Genomic DNA, 21,875 nt, shown 5'->3' with positions numbered 1-21,875 from the left:
AAACAAAAAAAAAAAAAAAAAAAGAAAAAGAAAAAAAAAAGAAGCAAGCAAACAAACACACAGAATAAAAATCTATTTTGCCAGCTCTGAGCTGCCTCCCACCCCGCATGCCCGAGGCCAGGACGCCCGGGGCCACACGGCTGCTCCTGGAGGAGTCGAGTCCTGCTCTGCAACTGCTCCGAGCGGCTTAACCACTAACTCGGGAGATGGGATTTCACCTGAAATTAAGCTATCAAGCAATTGAGCTCAAACTCAATCAACCAAACCCTTAACCTTCCCTGTTTCAGTGGCACTGCTCTAATTAGGACTCTATCACTATTTCCATTACTATCTCCTATTCTCATGGTTTATTATCTCAGCAGTTTCAATTCTTGCCCAGTTTAAATTTGACATCCAGTTTCTTGGACCACATATCATTCATTATGGCTTTATTTTATGAAGTATGTTGCAAGACTACAGACTGATCCTGCAATAAACAGGTTTTTGTTGAAAACTGCACTCCTCACTGCAGAAGACGCCGGCCAGAGCCAAACCTCCTCTGAGAAACAATCCTGACATTAAAGGACACATTGAACAGCTTGTTTTCCATTAAGTTTTAAATTTTGTTGAGCAGTTTGATAACATATCCTTGAACACAAATCCACCTGTGGCACACACCACAGCTGCCCCATGCTTCTCCAATCCTCACTGTCTTCCCCCCGAGCCTGGATCAGCTTCTAGGAAACAGAGTTTGGCTGAACTCTGCTCACCAGCTCTGCTCCGGGGTGAGAATCAATAACCTATGATACACAGGAGATCAGACTGAAAAATCTAATGGTCTTTTCCAGTGAATCACCCAAACTGCTTTCTGCTGAAGGATGAGTGACAGAGGGGATGTGTGCCTGAGTGGTGCACTGACAGTAGTAGTACAAAATAGATCTGCTTTTGGAGATAGAGCCTACAAGCTTCAGGGAGTCTAAAGGTAGTGTCCTGCATTTAACACCACCAAAATTCCAAATTTTCCTGGGTCATATAGGACATGAACCAGGAACAAGAGGCCCATTAATTATGAGGCCCTCTGATGCACCTGGGACTTCAAATTCTTCCCTTCTTCACAAAAACTCAAAGGAACTACACTGCAGAGCAAGGAAGTACTATCTCCTTAAACTGCAGGATCTGCTTCTTCTCCAGTAGCTGAAATACATCTAATACTTCATGGGCTCCACCATAAAAAAAAGTAAACCAGTAAGATTCAAATCTTGAAGAGAGGAATATATCATATAGCTGACATACAACACTGGCCTGGCCAAGGATTGCAATATTCACTTGAACTTCGTGAATTTCATCCTAACTAAATAGATATTTTTGGCAACAAAGAACTGAAAAAAAAAATCCCAGATCGTCCTCAGATCTATTTTAATTTAAAACAGAAGAGAACAGGGACATTTTTTCCCCCTTCAAGTACATTTTAATAAAATTAAAAATAAAAATAGCTCTAATTCACTCCAATGCATTTAGTCATTCTGTAAAATTCTAAGTTTGAAATGAAATCACCATTTTATATTCAAACAAGGTCAAGAGAACAGCACTAACGAGCACTGACATCACAGCGAACAGCAGCCACTGCTCAGCGCTTACATCAGTGTTGCTTGTTGCTATGGTGCTTAACCGACTATTAATTTCTGAAAGAAGGTGATTATAAAGCAGCCATATGAACCTCAGTCAGATGACACCCTTCAGTACCAAACACTGATCTGCGTTACTCTTCTCTTCTGCAAGTTAATTTTGTGAATCACCACTTTTGTGATGTTAATATTCCTTCCCAACTTGAAACTTTGGACCAGAAGAGAGGCAAGGAGTTAATTTAGAAAGCAAAGGACTTTCACGCTGCTTTAAATAAAAATCATTTTGCAGAGAGTGATATTTCTTTCCTTTTTGCTGTGCTCCAAAAGACTAAAAAGCATGTGTTTTAACTTTTGCAGTGATAATAAGCAGTCAAATTAAGAGCTAAATTTTGCTCTCCTGCTCTGCCCGACGTGCTGCTGGAAATCCAGGAGTGTGTCAGCCTAGAATGAAGTAGCACTGAAGCTGACTTGACCACTCCCCAGGGATTTGCCTCAGAAAGGGGAGCAGCCCAGCACCCACGGGCCATGGAGCTGCCATAAAGACCACCCACAGCAAGGTCTTCCCATTGCCCCACAGGCTCTGCCCAGTTACCAAAGAGCCTTCTCAAAACATGCCTGAATTTTTGGCCTGGCTCCTCAAATGCAATTGCACACCTAAACCAGCGACTTCCCAGGCAAAATAGGGGTTTTTAAGGCACAGCATTTACTCCAAAAGCTCCAAGCCCAATGCTGCAAACTTTATCCATGTTGCCAGAAAAGCCTTTACTTCTGCAGCTAAGGTACGGTCCTAGGGTTTGCAGGATCAGATCCTTTGTTCAGACTTAGTTCAAAAATCGTGTGAAAAAACAGTATATTTGTATTTACCTTCTTCAGTTGCCCCTGTAAAGCAATCTTCAGTTACAGCCACCCAAAAAGGTCACTCTTCTTACCCTGCAGAGAAAGGAGGTAACACACGTGACTCTGGGTCAGTGTCAGCAGCAACACCCAAAGCATTTTCATTGGCACCACATTTGCAAGTACAAACATAAATAAAGCAACACATGAATCTAATCGTGTTTGATGGTGAATGACTTTCAGAGAGAGTTAATAAAAACAATCAAGTCACAGGACTGCTGCTTATCAGTACCAGCTAGTGTGAGGTTCTTCAGTTCAGCACAAACAACTTGGTCTTTGGGAGGAGAAAAAGAGAAGCAAAAAACCCCATGGAGATGAGACATCTTTGTTCTCTAACATAAACTTTCTTAATCTTGATGTCTATCAATCTATTTTCAGTTTGAATAATAAATGAGTTCAGTTCTTTGTTTCAGAAATCTGACTATTGTCTGCATGGGTTCTCCTTACTTAAGGCATTTTAAGACCATTTGTAACCGCTGCTATTTTATCTTCTGGATCATTTCTTTTTTCTCATCCTTTTCCATAGAGACACAGTCCTAGATGAGATTTTAGAACTAGCTGCATCTTCCTAATTCAGAAAGTTGTTTACTGTCTTGGGATATCTTCTCATTAAGCATTACCAAGAGCACGCCAAGTACGCCAAGGTGGTGAGAGCAGTGGGTATTAAAAGGAGGAATAATTAAAGTGTATCTTTATAAAAAGTAGGAGGGAGAAAACAGCACGTGTCAGTTTTTTTTACCCTGTATATTACTGCATCTTGTGTACTCTCTCTTATGCAAAAGAGTATGTAATCTTTTAAGAAACATGACAATCTGCCACTTTCTGTTCATGTAATTGGGATCAACATATGGTACAAGAGAAAAGAAAAACATTTGTTTATTAATTTAGATCAAGTTACTAACTCAAACCACTAACAGCATTCAGAATTAATTCCACATCAATTGACCAAATACCTTAACAGAGTAAAATTATAACATAATTTCACTGAAATGTTGATCTTCTGCCGCAGGGGTACAGAGTAATATGCAATATAGACAGAAAGAAATATGTGATAATTTGGTGACACAGATGACTTCATACGAAACGGAAAGTCAGTGACATGTGGATGTGTAAGACAGAGCTACGTGAAACTCCATTTCATAAAATTCACACAGTGATGTGGAGTTTTGGGGGTGTTTGTGAAACTCACCAAATGGTGAGTTGTGCTATTTACATCACTAGGTGAAGCTTTTTCCTGAAGCAGTAAAATACTAACCTCTGGGAAAAAAATCAGAATCTTCACTAAGTTCTTTCAAAAGAATATGAACTCATTCACCATTTATTTTGGAAGGAAAAATGTTTTCACAATGAGAACGAGGCATTACTTCTTTACCATTAAAACCTGATTATTTTTAGCTTGGAGAAAAAATAATACCTTGATATTAAATAAATATTGGTTTTATCTGTTGCTCAGTGGCACTTTATTTCATTTTTATTTTTTATGTTTTGAGTGAGAAGCTCTTCACAGTTCTTGTAATGCAGTATCAGAACATCAGGGGCCAAAATCTGTACATGGTTGCTGTATAGGAAGCCCTGTGTGCCTTGCTGAGGTACACATATAAGATATTCCTGATTCTGCACTGTAAAGGACATAACACTACTCCATCATAATAGGTCAGGGCTCACCTTCCTGAGAGCATGTAAAACAATACATCTTTTATGTAAAATACATGACCTCCGACATGTGATGTGCTCTTAGATTAGCAACAATAAAGGCTTTTATCCTGCTTTGCTGCAGGGGTTATCTTGGGTTTGACACTTTAAACCTCTTTTCATATTTATCTGTTTTATAAATTTTCTGGGTATTTGGCAGTCAGATCTTTATTTTGGCAGTATTTTGGCAAGCAGACTTCATTTTTACCCTGAGTCTTCATGATAGCAAATGAACCATCTTAAAATGTACTTTTTAAGGAAGCTGATGAAAATTACATGTTTGCATAAAATGTGCATTCAGAATCTCTTTGGGCAGTGCTGAAAAAGGTAGGTATCATTTTCTAAACACATTTGTCTTGCATGAACCAAACACTCCAAGGAAATCTGGCCCAACAATCAGCTGGTGGGAGACCAACAGGGTCTACAACAGGGGGCTGAGGAGGACTCGGCTCTCCTCACAAATTACTCCCTGACTGAAATTCAGACTGCTTTAATTTCTAGTTATTAAACTCCTGCTATATGTTACCTGGCTTTCAAAAATATGGATAATGTACCATTAAAGTTAAAATGAGCAGCAGAAACAGCTGTTCCCACCTGTGAAAATTTCTCATTAATAGTCTAAAAGTTGAGTATCTCAAAATGTAGAAACACAAATACAGACTTTCCTCCTGAAACTGTTTATACGGGTGAGCAAATTGATGTAGGCAACACACATTCCTTCCATCATGCTGTCTTTAAGATAAATACAAAGTACCATCAACACTGTGTGTGCGTGTGGAGCAAACAAAGAAAAAATCCCATCCTACCAAAGCAAGACATTTCGCTACACTCATATTTTCCCTCCAAGGAGATGATTAAAATAGAAAACCAAACCACAAATAAAAATCCACTTTGCAAGCAAGCAGCAGTGATCCTGCTGCCTGGGGAGCAGAGAGAAGGTCTCAAAGCACCTTCAAAGCCACCTCCAAGGCTCAGCTGATTCCGTACATTAGGAAGAGTCCACACAAAACCGTGCCCTGAACAGATTTTATCAGATATTCCTGAAAAGGTCAGGTGTGTTCACCACGTGCCTCAGTTTACCCACTAGCGAGACAGGTAATTGTAACACAGTTAGAAATCCTTGGATATAAAGATACTTTTTAGAACAGCGTTTTGGGCAGGATTTTGGAAAGACAACAGTAATCTTTACAAGATCATGCCCTGAGTCAGTGCCCATAACCTGCTCCCACAGAAAGCCTCACTCTTGTCCTGGATCAGGTCCTACCTATTACCCAGTACTCAGGGACCAGGCAAAGATCAGCAGCTTTGCCATTACACCTGCTGTTGGGCTGGACCTTGTAACTCTTCTGATCCCACAACATTTATTTGATTTAGTGATCTCCTCCTCCAGGGCAGCGAGGTCATTGCAGGGAGGCTGCAGGATGGAGCCCTAACTCCAAGGGATCACTGCAAAGCCAAATTTAACCACTAATACAGAGAATACTCAGAAACAGAGACCATTGCAGAACGAAAGTCTACTTAAAACTCTAACATTTTTACTAATATCTAAATGAGAACAGCCTTGGGTATAGCCAAAAATAGATTAACAAGGACCTTGATCCCACACAAACTGGCTCTGAGTAATTTTACACAGGAAAGTAGAACACCAGTTGAGCTGCTCCTCTGCTCAGAATTATGCATGTACATTTTTTTTGTCAGTGTCCCAGCCCTCAGAAGCCTACAATTTATTACAGAAAACCTAAAGCAGCAAAGGCATCTCCCTTTCACTACCTAGAAAGCACACTTTTTAAAAAATAAAAAAAAGGTAAAACAGACACACACACCTAATAATACAAGAAAAAATTGGTTTTGAAATTAGATTTTGATTTATTTTTCTTATATTAGACCAGCTGAAATGTATTTAATGTGTCTGATTAAAATATTTACTAAAAAGCTTCCTGAAAGTTTTAAAATACCAAAACCTGATCACCAAAATAAGCACTTCTGTGCAGTAATTTCTTCTAAATAAAGTGAACCGTAACCACCTAATACAGCTGTTCTTTCCCCTCAAAACTCCCTGAGTCACATTCAACTGCACACAGGCTGAAGTATGAAATATGTCCTATTATTCTCATAATCATTATTTTCTTGTCCTGTGCAAGAAAAGACGCAGTCTGTGATTTTATCAACTGCATATTTGTAAGAGAAAAACAAAAATGTTTTTTATTTGGTATTTTGTTGGTTCTGAAAACACAGGACATACATTGATTGTAGAGAAAACAGCTGGTACCAGGCAGACTCGTGGGCCAGTCCTGCACACAGGTTACTTTTGTCACCCAGCACACTCAGCTGGGTTACCTGCACTAACACAAATCGTGTAGAACTGTTTTGAGGATGGTCAGCAGTTGTGTCTTCAGTTTTCTTGTAACTATTTTTAAAGAGCTATCTAGCACTCTGAAAAAAATATATATTAAACTAAATACTTCAAATAACCTGAAAGAGAAATATTTTTTCTGACCACTGTCAGAAAGGTGGCCACTCTTTATTGTGCAGCATATATTAAATCTCAGGAGGCATGGCACAGGAGATTTTCTATACCAGGAGTCATTACCACCTCCTCAGAAAGTGAAATGCAGGTGAGCAGTGAAACTGTGAGAGACTAAGTATACTTCTTCCACCTCTCTTTGAAGAGGGGGAAGTGGATTTGGTACAGGCCAAAACACAGGGATATCAGTGCTCACTACCTTGCTGCTTCTCAGTGGAAGGAGGGAGCAAATCATACTGTATTTTCCTTTTCAGTCATTAGCAGGCCGTTCAGAATCTCTGGCTGGTGCTTATTATTTATTCCAAATAGAAATAAAATAAAATAAAAATAAATAGCAGCACGAGGACAAAGCTACGCATAGCACATTCGCTCTTTCAAGATAATATTACCTTTCAAGTCCACCGTAACCTTGGAAAAGAATAACTCGGTGTAAGCCAAATCTACAAAACTAATCACGATCCGTTCCTCCCCCGCTTTTTAACAGCTCTTACAGGGAACACACGGGTGCAGTTCGCAGGCAAGTTGGGAACAGCTCGCTTCCAACACGGGATCTGCACCGCGATCGCTCAGTCCTGCATCTCTGACTGATGGATGGGCTGTTTGCCTCTCCCGTGTGACAGCGCTGGCCCTCACCGCATCCATCCCAGGTGAAGGGAAGGCACTCCCGGGAGCCACCCAGCCTGTCAGGTGAGGAGAGGCCATCCCCGAGCCAGCCCCCATGTCCCTCGGGCAGATCCCAGCTCCCCGAGCCACGGGCCACCATCTCCCGGAGCCAGAGCCAGCCATCAAACGCCGCCGCCTGCCTCGTATCGCCAGATCTTCCCCGTTTCTTAAAATAACTCCCCGTGCCTCAGTGCCAGCCTTAACCATTTTTATGCCTGCGCTACAACTCTCCTAATGAAACTTGACCTCTGCGGGTGGCGGCGGGCGGGGGATGCCCGATGCCAGCGGCGGCACCGCCGCGGCCACCGGGGCCGGTCCCGCAGCGCCGGCCCGGCCGGGACCCACGGCGGGGCCTCGGGCAAGGCTGGAGCTGCCCCCAGCGCCACTTTCCCAACACACACACACACACAGAACCATGGGCACAGATCGCCCCGCTGTGCCGTGACCCCGGCGCTGCTCGGGGACAATTCCCGCCCCCCCCCCCTCGCCGCCCCCGTCCCGTCCCTTACCTGGCAGGCGAGTGACACTCCTGGTCGTGGTCATGTGAAAATATTTTCGAGGTATCCTTTAACAGCCTTTAAATATTGAAGCCTAAAAACAATATTTGCTGTTTTACCTTTTGAAGCTTTAACAAAAGCTTTGTTTTAGCATTTACCTCGGTGTGCAATAAGAGTTAATAATCAAATCCGTCCCAACCCCCACAAATGTTAAACAAAAAGATAAAAGAAATGCAAATAGCTATTGTCATGGAAAGTTAAAGTACCTGTCTGTATTTTTAAGTGAAAACTATTATCTCTATCAATCAAAATTTAAGAATACAATAGCACTAATCACACGAGGTGCTTTGACTGAGGTACTTTTCCTCATAAAAAGTTTTTTGTTTTTTTTTTTTAACTGGTGCATAAAAGTAATACACTTACAATTAGACACGGTATTTGTAATTTTGTTATTAAAAAACCTCAGCAGTCTTATTGTTAATAAATGCCTCTGAGTCTGTAGGCTGATTCGTACCCAAGAAGACCAAAGTCCCTACATATTTTAATAAGGTTGATGAAATTTTATTCAGATTCTCACACTTTCCAACATGTGGTGGAACAGCACACTCTTCTGTTTGAGAGGAGTTACTCAAACGAAGGAAATAGTTAATTGGGAACCAAAACTACTACTTCTGGCCTCGCCGCACATTTTCCACATGTCTCCAAGCGCTGTCTGTGCTTCAACCCTCAGCCTCCAAGACGTGCCCTTTGTCGTCTTTCCTTTAATTTTTGATGCCAATTCCCTCCCGTCGGACCCCGACGCTCTCCCAGCCCAGCACACATTACGTATACACTGTGTACATTGTGCAGGCACACCGCACGGATTCTCTCCAAAGTCATTTTTAAAACTAATTTGTCCAGACGGAATCAGAAACCGAGCTGCGCAGTTAATAAGTGCAGGAGCGAGCAGCAGTAATTATGCCTGTACTAAAAGAAAGAGCCCGAGATTAAAATACCTATAAGTAAATAGTTGAGGCAGGATGCCATTATGCAAACTCCGCTCTCGGGGAGGGATGTCTCCCACACTGAGGAGCAATAGGACTGTCATTTTTTTTTCCCCCTGCAATATCAGGTTTCCTACTCCACAGCTCTGGTACTCTGCATCATGGCTAACATCTCTAGTGTGCTATTAATATCAATGAAGAGACGATTCAATTTCCACATAAGAAAAACCTCCCTATTACAGCGCAGACATTCGAGTGAGGACCCTTGCAAAGGAAACAATAAAGACCAGAGGGCTGCTTTTTTTTTTTCCTTCCCCCCTCCTCCTCCTCCTTTTTTTTTTTTTTTTTTTTTTTTTTGCTGCTTCTTTTGCAGTTCTGCGTTGCTCACTGTTTGAAAGCTTTTAGCTAACAATGGAAGCATTATCTTCAGGACAGTTACAAAACAGGATTTGTTAGTACAAAGAATAATAACACCGAACTCATCCCCCCCACCCCCCCCGCCACTTCCCCGCCCCGCAAATACCTGCCTATTGCAATATGGCATTTAATACTTGATTGAGAAGTATATTCCAGAAACACCTGTATCCTTGATCTAATTCCCTACAACAAACTCCCTCAGCGGACCAGTTTTGCTCAAGGAGGTTTGGACAACTACAAACAAACAAATATTTTGTGCATTTATAAAATGGAACAGAAACAAAAGTATCTTATTCTACCGAGTGCAAACTTACCCATTAATGAGGAAGAAAAAGGCTTAGAGCTGTAGAGTAATTCCCAACCAACTGCAGAAAGTTGAGAGTTTGAAAACACTAAAGCACTTTTGACTATCAAGCCTTTCTGTGCTTCAACACTGGCTGCAGTGTAAGGAAGGACTGAAGGTATGTGGTCTAAACACAACAAAAGCCACTGCCTTACTCTAGATTAAATATGCAGGAAGAGGCCCCTTTGCATAAACACAAACACTCAGCAAATGAGTAACTGGCTCAAATCAGACGCCTGCTGTGCATTCTACCTGTCCTGATCTCTGACAAGCTACACAGCTTGTTTAAGGGGATAGGAGCTGCAAAATCAAATCAAATCATAGAGCTAAACGCTCTGCTCCTCTGATAGTGATAGTAAATAACAACAGCACCAACAACTCCACGCCAAACGCTCATTTCTAATCTAAGCACTGCTCTGGCACTGAGCTGAATCGTGTGCTGTGCCCACTTTGGCTCAGCCACCCATCTCACCACAGCAGAAGAAACACAACCAAACACCACCTGTAAAATTAATTTTCATTAACTACTGAAATCCAATACATTCCTGGCCCGGCCTTTTCTTAAGAAGGATTTAAAATTAATACAGAGACTTTTGGTTGAGTTGACAGACTAAATCTGAATTTGCTTTTACTGTCCCTGTTTTGTTTACTATATAAAAGACATTCCAGACACAAACCTATTTTAGACATTATGAATCACCGCATAATGCACACCTATTTACTAGTTTATTTGGGGAAAAGGAAATTTCTGAAGTGTTCCTTAAAAACATTATTTTCAAAATATTGCTCTCATGAAACAACCCCTCCAAACTATATTTACTTCAAAAAACAACTAAATTAGAGACTGTGATAACCACCAAACACATCTAAACATTTATTATTATAATTGAATATACATAATTATATACTGTGATTTACTCTTCCTTCTAGAGAAGTAAATTATTTTTCAGCCTCGTTTATCCTTCCAGTCCAGAAATAGAATGAAGCAGCACGATTTTAAAGCAATTGGAATTCACCAGTGTCCCTTCCTAACTTAAGGAGTCAAATCACATTGACCTTTTATTGTAAGTCCTAGCTACATGTTGGTTTTGGTAATTTAATTATTTTTTAATAACTTGCAGTATTAAATGATTGCCATTGAAACACAAATAAGATTATGCTCCTCTGCCTTACTCTCTGGTGCTCCAGACTACAGAGTAACATGGACGACACGACTGCGTCCGGCCCCGAAATTTCATTCTGAAAGAGCGCTTACACACAAGCAGACACAGGAAAATTCAGCCTTTCAAGATGCAACACACATTTACTGGATTCTCAAGCATTATTTCAAAGGATACTGGATATAACTCACAGTTTTAATGGGCATCGAGCATGTTCATTTCCACTGAGCACTCGTATGGTATGGAGGGAGTTTTTACACCTCCTTGTACAAACTCACCAGGTTAAAGCACAAAAACATGGATAACGTGAGCTAGTCAAGCCTAACAGGATAAAAATCCTCCAAGAAAGAATCCCGCGAGAAATTTTAAAGCCCCTGTGTCGTTCACCATTTTTGCATTGAAATGACCTTCCAAATAAGGCATCAGATAATACCATTCACATAGATGATACCGATCTAACCTTGATGCAAATAAACCATAGAACAAAATTTAATCAGTATATCACGGCGTAAAAGCCTTTGTCCATCCCAATGGAGCTTCTAATGACTGTTTTGGCACTTCTGGCTGGTAGTTATGCCTCCCTGCTCATATATATCTCATACTGGTTGAGCAAGCTAATGGAACTGCTGTTAGTGGAATCCAATATTAATACCCTGCATCGTGCAAAACTGGATGCAACTGAATATATTACACAATTACAGGTAGTATCTAATTCCATAGGTATTAGATATACTAGTCTCTAAATTAATATTTCAATAGAGAAGGTGATATAAATACTGCATTTCAGGTAAGATATCTATGAATTCTGGATCTGCCAGTCTTCCTGCTGTAAGCCTGCTCAACACTCACACAGCACAGACACAGGACCCTGACAAAAATTGGCAGGCAAGCTTTAGATGCTGAGTGACACATACTGATGCACAGAGTCAAAGATGTCATCTTCATACAAGCTCCACTAGTTATAAGCTTGAGAGAAAAATGAAACAAAAAAAAAAAAAACAAAAACAAAATAAAACAAACAAAAAAAAAAAAGAAAGAAAAAAAGCAGAGGGGGAGAGTGGAGCAAGACCTCCAGAAAATAAACAGGGTGTACAGTTTCAAAGGCTACAGACACAGACATTTCATTGTTCAAGCCAATTATCAGTGGAAAATAATAACAACAGATGGATTCAGAGTCACTGACTTTTCATATGCACTTCATCTCTGCACAACAGATGATGAAATGCGAGAGCTATCTCGGAAAGGCAAAACATCTTTCAGTAAAAGAACTCTATACTCCAGATGGGGACCTTCTAAGGCAGCTGATTATCTTCTTATAGTGTTGTAAGATAGACTTACTAAAACATTTCCAGAACTGATCAGATCGGATGAGCACAATGGCAGCATTATGAGGAGTAAGTTGCTCTGGTCTCAGACTTGTGACTGGACTACTAAGAGATTTCAATGAGGTCAGAGCTGCCCATCCCCATTTCCACATCAAGTACGGGTTCTAAAAAATGGGCCCAAAGCTGCTGCTCCCAGCTGAACATGGGGTTCAGCTTTGTGTGGAGAGGGGATGCAGATACAGGGCCACAGAATCAGTGTCAGCACGAATTCGTCCCCAGTAGAAGTCCCACCACCACGAGCAAGGTGAATCTCCTCACCTTCTGCAAACACACATTCCACATGGGGACACACGCAGAGGACAAAACATGTTTACCTGTAGGACTGTTTCCACTATAATTGCCAGATGTAGCGGGAACTCATCATCCAGGAGCCTACAGCAATGTAAGCTGGGAGTAACTTCATCCAAGTCAGTGGAGTTACACACCCACAAAAACTGGTGTGAAGCACAAGACATAAATTCTTTCTTACAAAGCCTTTACAAAAACCCATCTTTTTATGGGAAATAAAAAATTGCTTTCAAAGGGAAATAACAAACACATGTAAATTTTGGTGGTTCCGGTGATAAGCAGTTCCAACAAATGTCACAAACACCTACCTAGCACAACCTTCTCCCACTCAACCTGAATACCACAAAGTATGTGTTTTTGATCACATGAATCAGGTATGCCACAATCTCAAAACTTAAAATAAAAAATGAGTAGTGGAAAAATTAGCTCATTAATCTTTAAGACAACATTTCTTTAATGGAAGAACACTACATAAGTAGTGCATTAAACTGAACCGGTTGCCATTTCCACAGTTTCTTCTTCACAACACCGCAAGGAAAATCTAAAAAAATGGCATTCTCTGTAAATCAATACCGCACACCAAGGGGGAATGATACACACACACACTCTGAACTTGCACCTAGTGCTAATTTATTTCACAAGTTACAAAACATTTCTGAAGTAGGGGGCTGTTGGCTTCACAAACGTGAAGGGAAGAGACAAGTTTGTGGGCACAGCGTTTCCCCTCTTTGTGAACTACTTTGTCAAAAGTAAATTCACAGGGGAACATACGAGCAAAGAGTAAATTTTGCCCAGGGCAAAATTCTGCAACTGCTTTAAGAAGCAAACAAGAACACAAAAGATGTGTAATACAACCATCTGGCTCTACTCATGCTATATCAATAATCCCCAAAATTTATCCCCACCCCCTTAATCAACCCACACTGATGCCACAAAACCAAATGGCATCACTTATGCTTCCTGCCCATCACATTTTGAAATGATATTTAATATGCATACAGTACATATTTGCATGTTAATCAATTTCTTTAAGAAAAAAATATTTTTGCTTCTTTAGCTATTAGTTCTGCTTTTTTCTACTTATTCACACTGGGATCTCTAAAACCACCAAGAAAGTCCTTGTGGTAAAGATACTCTCATATCAACACAGCATCTCAGGTATCAGGATAACGTACCGGTCAAAATTTCAATCTCTTCTTCTCTCTAGTTCTGTGTCACAGTTTGAAAATAGCAGAGGGTGAATAATAACATGCCAGCAAAATTAGCTGTTCAAGAAACACGGGTAAGCGATCCGTTTTGAACTCGAGGCTGGATGCATTTCTAAGCATTACCCAATTTGGGATGCAGGGAAGGAGTGACAGAGGGAAAATGGGGTATCCTATGTGTCTTTTATTTTGAAGATTTGCACGCATTTTTCAGGCCTCCCCCATCCAGGAGCCAGCCTGTTCGTGAAGGAGGAAAATGGGAAACTCCTGGCCACAGAGGGAGGACGAGACTCTGCTGTGCTTTGGCTGAGCACAGCTCTCCCTTCCCACCCCAAGCCTGCAGTGGAAGACCACCTCAGGACAGACAGACAGAAAGCCATCCATGCAAAGTGTCCAAAAGGGTGGCTCCACGATTGTTTGGGGGAGGGATTGTTTTCTTGAGGGAAAATCATCCTTGTAACCATCGTGATTCATACCAGGAGCGTGCAACGTGAAACCGGTACCAAAAACAACACTACAAAGACGGTCTCTCCCTGGCGCTTCACCGACCGACGGCCACGGCCCCGGGGCTGACTCAGAGCTCTTCTTCTTAATCGACTTTTCTGCAACAACATACCCTAGCCCAAGCCCTGCCTCTGCCCATGGCTGGCTGGCACCCTCCCCGTGCCTGGCGCTGCCCGGGGGACATGGCACGGCAGGGCCGGTGCCCCACGGCCCTGCTGAAACACGAACAGATGGCTGTAACACAGAGCAGGAGAAATACAAGCCCTGAGCACTCATGGCATAGGTGGAAATGTTTTGCAGTTATTTTCTTTGGAAATAAACATACGTATAGCGGTTATGTCTGCTCGCCTCATCCAGACTACCAAGCTGAGATCACAAACACTTTGTTAATTTTTTTTTTTTTAAATCCACTTTTGGATTGCTTCTGCTGTTTGTACGGCTTGACTTGTACAGCCTCTTTGTAAGAATTGAAAACAGTCTCCCCACAAACACAGGAACGGATAAATGGTTTAGAGAGCTAATCCACACCTGGGCTACGTGAAGGGGGCTCATATTTTCCAAACAGAAACACAACCCCTTTCATATATAAACCAGATTTGGATCCAAATGCTAAACCCTTCACCACATCCTACGTGGGGCTCTGTGATGGTGACGGGCACTGGTGGTGGGTGGTGGCTGCACTGATGGCAGCCACGGGTGAGGAGCTGCCATGCCCTTGGATTTGGATGTGAAGGGCAGACCCATCCATGGTTACACCACGGTGAAAGCAGGGTAATCCCCATCCTGCACACGCCTCTTACAGAAGAATCTGGCCCTGTCTCGTTACTCTTGTTAGAAAAATGAAGGCTGTGACAAAAAATAGCTGAGAACTACATCTTGCCGATGCCAAAATACAATAATAACATGTTCAAAGATTTAATTTAGAAGACTACAAAGTCTAGCTCATACATCATAACACCTTGAAATAACACTTTAAGGTCAAATCCTGTGCATTTTTGGAAACCACCAAAACATAATGAAGTTTTACTTAAACACAGCATTTACATTTATAACGCATTTCAGATTCTTCAAGTAAGCTAGACCACATGCTAGGAAAATGTACTTCCCACAACATACAAATTAAGTCATGTACAGCCTTCCCTCCGCAGGCTGAAAAGCCACCGGCACAAATGGAAGTCCTGTGTATGGATCAAAGGCAGCATGTGGACCTCAGAACATGATTTTTTATATTTTGTTTTTAATTGGCAAAACATCAAATCCCACTAGCAGTTTATTTTTGTTGCCTTCCTTGCCCCTTTTCTACCTCTCCCACTTATTTCACAACGGAACATTTTTAAACCACCAGAAGTCTTTGTGGCAAAGATGATGTCATACTGACACAAGATCAGGTGTGAGGTATGGTATGAATAAATACTTATCCGCAAACACATTTAATTTTCAATGGTTGGGCATCGAGAGACAAAGAAGTTCTTATGCAGACATATTAGCTGAGGATTTCATTTCGAATGGTCTGCATTTAAAAGAGCAAAACAACACACAGTGCAAGTCAGAAGAAAAAGGAAAAAAAAAAAACCAAAACCCCTTCTACCTTCCTTTTTGGTTTTGGGAAAGCAATGCACAACTCTGCTCTTCACAGTAATAAATATATGGTGCTTGATTACTTTGCCTTTTAAGTCACCGATACCATACAGGACAATTGTCCTTTATACACTGGCAATAAAAACTCTCCCTATGAAAATAAATATGTATTTTAGAGTAATCAAGCAGGAACTAATTTTGTACTTTTTCACAAGTAGCCATTTACTTTGGCACTGAATGGTAATGTGTAGCAGAGAACGCAGTATATGCTTTAACCCAAGAAAAATTAGACTTGAAAATTAATACACAGTGAAAGACAAATTTAAAGCAGCTTTCTTGTGTTCTGACATAAGAATATAAAAATGACACGAGCAACTAAAGATTAGTTTACATACTTTTCAATCACAGCTGCCGCTCAGTAACCACAATACCTTTAAAATGACATTCCACCGAAACAGATACAGTTTGGCTGCAACAGCAAGACACAGTTAACGTAGAATTAAAAGGGCATTTTTTATTTACACACATTGTACAGCGCTGAGCCCCAGCACAACAATGGAAAGATTTTTAGTGTGATTAATTTGGAAATAATCTACTGATAAATAGAGTGCATTGCAAATGATTCTGCTGAGCAAATTTTTATCACCAGCCTTAGATGTCAAAACACAGTTTCAGGGACAGAGAAAGAACAAGTCACATCTTCTTGGTTAATATTTAATTGGGTGCTAAAGATTCCTCCTAAGGACCTCTGAACCATCACTGACAGCCCCACAAGATGTCCCTGTCTGTGAAACAGATACCAACCCTTTCTGTATAAACTAAAATAACATTAAATTTAATCAAACCATTCAATTAATAAATCACTTCAGTGGACATTGCAGCCCAAGCCCTGTTTAATTACATAATTTTAAAAATATTTGCACACTGCAACCACTAAGATTGGCTCCGAGGTTTCATAATACACACTTAACACTTGAGTTGGAGAACAAATTTATTTAATAAATGCAGAGCTAAGTACAATAATGCCACTCCACTCAAACTGCAAAAATCACTTAGCATCTCCTGCGAGAAAAAGCAAATAAACTTTTTCCCTATTTAAATGCATGTCCCTGTTATCATCAGCTCTGCCAGAAGCCACCTCTTTTCTGCCCTGGTCTCTGCAGTCAGTGGGATGCCCAAGCATGGGAAGGGGTGGCAGAGCTGGTGTCCTCTGCTTCACCTTCACACGGACTCCCTGGCCTCCCTCCATCCTTTCCTCCTAACTTCTCCCTCTATTTCTCTTTCTTTATTTGTCTGCCCCTCGTTCTCTGATGTTTATCGATGTTCCAGCTCCCCTCATTCCCATCTCAAGCTCCTGCTCTGAGTTTCCTACACTTGCTCTCTTCCTCGCTGCCATCTGAGATAGCTGAGGTGAAAAAGGCTAGTTGGGAAAAAACCCACAACAAATAGGACAGAGGGAAGAGGCTGGGGAGGAGAGCAGGGAAAGAAAACAATTTAGTAAGGCCAAGCAGAACTGCACAATTTCTAATAACAGCAAGAGATGCTCCAGAGCACAAGGATGAAAAATAAAAGCCATGGACCAAGTGTATTACGTGAAGCAGGGTTCAGGTTCTGGAATGGGTGTAACGTCTGTATTCACAGAAAAACTCTGTGTATCCAAAGAAACCCACGTTACTGCCATATATAACTAGGTGTGACAACCTGGGAGAGGTTGAAATACATATGGACCAAGCGGTGGCCTTAAATGAAGGGGAAAAAAAGCAAAGCTAAGGGTTTGTCACAGCTTGGAGGCACAGCTGTGTGCACTCATACAGACTTTGCATTCATTCATATAGAGCACAGCTTTCAGGTCCTGTGGTTCCAGCACGAATTTTGGACGAAAGTTGAGACTCAAAAATAAATAAGTCTATATTTGGCCTGCCCTGGATTCGAGACACTCTCAGTACTACTTTGCATAGAAACAATCTGAATTAATACAGACTAAATTTTCCAGATTATAATATTCTTTACCAAGCCAATGGATGCACTTCTAAAATTCACTGCCCTGACAAATAGTAGAGCTCTTGAAAGTCTGCTTGTATTAGTTTTATGGATCTATTCTACTGCTTAAATCAGGTCTCATTAAAATTACCATCCACACAAGTTCTCCCACTGGGAAATCTACATGCCAGAGCTACTCCAGTTCCGCAGGCAGTGCTCGGAGGGGGTTGCATATTGCAAAATAACTGCGGACACGGTGGGGGGAGGACAGGGAGAAGAACAAGAGAACTTCAGGACAGCAAACAAGTGACTCCTTACCCTCCTCTGATTTTAACCACTGTATCTTTTGCTCAGGTGGTGCAATTGCATCCATGAAAACAAATGGTATTGCCAAAAATGAAACTGGGACTGGGTGCTGTAAAAAGTGCCCCTCGGAAAGCCTGATGTGGCCCCAAACATCCATTTTAGTGTTGGAATGGCAGGCTAAATATGCAAACACTGCACCTGACAACTTACACTGGAGCATATGATCTGCACACTGCCCCTCCAGTTTAATTTTTAATAGTAACAGTACTTAAATCTCAGCATTAATGTATTAATGTTCAAATGAATACAATTAAAGGCATCTCTGTTTTCTTCAGTGCTAACGGCCCGGAAGATCTTTCTCCCCTTCATATTTGCAGGAATTATTACAGATACATTCTGTAGCCGTTGTTTTGGCAAAGAAGCAAAAACCTTTGCCTTTTAAATATAAAGTAACAGGAATAATGAATAATATATCTTCTGATTTTTGTTCTGCCATGATATATATATAATGATATATAAAATGTTCATTTATTATTATCACACATCCTAGGGAGCAGACATGCAAAATTACTTTTTTTTTTGTCTTATAAGGGTCATTTATCATACGGAACATCCTCCAAATAGGTAGTCCTAAAATCTCAATTTACAAAGACATTTTTTAAAGCTGAATTCTTCAAACAGGGCTACTCTCCCGATGGTTAAAATAAAAACTTTATGATATTAACATAGCTGGATTTAAGGAGGTAAAAATGCTCTGCATTTTGTTTTAGAAGATCCTGCCCCAACAAATTAATGTCTGCCTATTATTTTTACCCAAATCCTGCCACATTTATTAGTAACAAAAGCACTGCATGACCCTCTTTAGGCCAAATTCAGAAAAGAAAAGCATTTACTAAAAGAGCATTAATTTTTATCATAGCATCTGTGATCTTTGGGTGGGGAAAGAAAACACCATAAAGAACGAAGTCTGTATATACAAACTATCAGTCAGATTTTAACACTTATGCAGAATAATGCAAAGCTTTATTTCTTTTTGATGTTAGCAGGCTTTTCCCTTTTCTTTTTGCATTCCATTTTTCAATATGTAAAATGACAAAATGCAAAAAAACCAACAAAAACACGAAAATGTGCTTGTTAGGGCTGGCCTAGTTTTTTGAAACACGCACAAAAAGAAAACCCACTCATACGATCTTATTTTAATATGTAATAGAAGAATCTGGCAAACATTAGCCAGAATAAGTCTAGCCAGCGAATGCAGACTAACATAGCAGTCTGCTGCTGCAAGGCAGAAGGAAAATTTGATCTTGTTCTTCCAACACAGAAGAGCAGCATCTTCTACCTGAAGAGCACCAGTGCAGGAGCACAAGCAAACATCTGCTCCTTGCTGCTCACACCAACACCTCACCTCCTTCTTGGCTGGCAATTTCCAAACAAACCCATCTCAGCTGTCCCATCTCCATTCTCTCCTCAAGTCAAGAGTAAATCAGTGTCTTCCCCTCACAGCAGTGTGCTCAGTCCAGCACTGGCCATTGTCATCTGGGGAAGCAAGACCCAGCACAACCCCAAGTAGTGGCAGAACACTCTCTTTGCAAAATTTCTTTGTGCCCAAAAACCTGCTTCAAGCCATGAAGCTTTGAAGCAATAGCGAGAGAAAGAGCCAGACGTAAAACTACCTCCAGGGGAAAAGAAAAGAAATAAAGAGATAATCAAGAAAGAAAAAGGGAATGGGAGAGCTGGAGTCAGCACAGCTAAAGACTCCAATAAGGAGGAAGGTGGAGGACAACTACAAAGCGCTTAATTATAAACCTAAAAATGTTCAAAAACCAATCTCACGCTAACAATTTGCGTATTTTGGGATTACCTACGGATGAGGAAGGTTCAGCTTAATCAGCTATCTGTACAAATGGATCCCCAATGTGCCAGAGCTGAACTCAATGGACAATCCCGTTAGAGTGGAAAGAGCACATGAAACGCCCTTGAGAAACGTGGCTAATGCCACAAACACTGAGGAAACAACTGTTAATAAATTCTTCCATTTTCAGGCTTAGAAGGCAAAGGGCAAATGTTCAAAGAAGCACAAGATGGGAAGGGTATGGCTAGCTTTATATGAAATCCATTTCATGTGTGACATATTCCTGAGGCAGGCCTCATTCCTCAGATTAAAACCATTATTTTTAACCCACTTAAAAAAAAGCCTCCCAAGAGGGAAACAACTACATCTCTTCTTTAAGTCACCTAAATTTAAGATGTCTCTCCATCTTGCGTGATAGGAGACAACAGGAGAAAGTCTATAAATACAGAGAATAGAGAGTCTTTGTAAGAAGAAAAGCAGTGCAAAAAGTATCTATTAAAAAATGTGTGAATTCAGGCATCAGAGACACTCCGTAAAATACAAGTCAGGACTTTGTCTTTTTGATCAATGCCACAGGACAGAAGCTTCTCCCACGTCCAACCACATTCATGTTGGAGATTCACTTGCTCTCTCTCTAACTTGTGTTTACCCAGGAAACACACTGTGGACCACTGTGTATGGAGAAGGTCACTAGCAGAAATAAATTGGAGGGTGGAGGCTTCCCCAAACCCAGGTTACACACTGAGACACACGAGTTTGACAATGGCTGTAAGACAAGATCTCACCCTGCCACGTGTTAGGCACAGCCCACACTGGGCACTGCTGGGATGCAGGGTCAGGAGGTCCATGAGGATGAAGGTCCATGAGGTGGGACCAGACTTGAGGAGCTCTGCACTGCTGCCATTTTCAGCTCTAAGAAGCCACTCAGACTTCAAAGACCCACCAATTATACTGCAGGGCTCAATCCTACCAGCATCTTATCCATGCTTACCATTTTAAAACACATTTGCCACCACGGGCAGAGGACTCTGGAGCATCCCCAAGCTTCAGGGACCACCCTGCACCAACTCCTCTCCTACTTGGGTCTGATCCAGGTGCTCACACAGTGCACTCATACATTTTATTCTCTCTCTCCCTGAAGCTTTGGCAACTGAAATCTATTATGATATCAAAAGGTAGCTGACAACATAAAATGTATCCCGCTGAGTTGATGCCGCACGCTGCTAAATTTACAACAACATAAGTATCATAAAAATTATAAGAACTGCAAATTAACCACTGATTTTTTTAGTTCAGTGACATAAATAACAGTAAAGATCTGGAAAACTTCCAAACATCTTTACAACTGTTTAATTTGTCAAAATCTATCAAGTGTATTTCAACCACAAACCTGTCCTCTGCAGTGCATTAGTTTTCACATACTTATGCTGGCATCAAAGGCAGCAAAAATAAAGCTTCTGTAATTACTGTATTCTGATGCACCTTTCCAGTCACATTCTTATTTCTGCTTTTCTTCCCCTGTACTTCTCTGTTGACACTGACAGTCAGCAATGTTTTAAAAACATTCACACTAAAAAAGACAAAAAATCACTACTGCCTTCCACTCCTCCCAGGTTTGCCTGGGATACTCAAGGCAGCACATTGCTTTGTTTGCCCACTGGAGTGGTTTTCCACTCACGTGCTACGCGTTCCTCGCAATGCTTGCGTCAGCAAACCCTTTTATTTACTCCTTTATTTGTGCACCAAGCTCTGCAAATGCAAAGCCACCTTTCCGGCAGCTGCAGGAGAGCAGGCAAAGATCAACAAAAATAATAAATTTTATAGGCTCTATTTCTTTTCCTAGGGGAGGAGCTCATTTTTATGTAGCTATTTATTTTGTATGGCTAAATAGCAATTATTGTATTTTCTAAAACTAAAAAGAGCGTATTTCTTTCACAACCATTGCAACACTAACCAAAGTCCAAATATGTTGAATTGCTGATGAACAAAGGGTCTTTCTG

The 21,875-nt window shown here is 41.0% G+C and overlaps 1 protein-coding gene across 12 annotated transcripts in view; it reads right to left on the bottom strand.

Moving 5' to 3' along the window:
• The window catches only part of FOXP1 (forkhead box P1), a 379,555-nt gene that overhangs the window by 217,146 nt on the left and 140,534 nt on the right, over positions 1-21,875 (bottom strand). For 11 of the 12 annotated variants that reach the window (XM_088171262.1, XM_088171263.1, XM_088171257.1 and 8 more), the window contains one exon: positions 2,469-2,534. The gene's annotated coding sequence lies outside the window, so the exon portion shown is untranslated. Of the gene's footprint in view, positions 1-2,468; positions 2,535-7,886; positions 7,969-21,875 lie in introns of those variants that run through there. The other variant, XM_014873513.2, reaches the window with a different exon arrangement.

Source organism: Sturnus vulgaris, chromosome 11, assembly GCF_052056855.1.
Source record: "Sturnus vulgaris isolate bStuVul1 chromosome 11, bStuVul1.hap1, whole genome shotgun sequence".
Lineage (NCBI taxonomy): Eukaryota > Metazoa > Chordata > Aves > Passeriformes > Sturnidae > Sturnus > Sturnus vulgaris.
The sequence above is the reverse complement of the archived record's forward strand: the minus strand, read 5'-3'. Positions and strand labels throughout refer to the sequence as shown.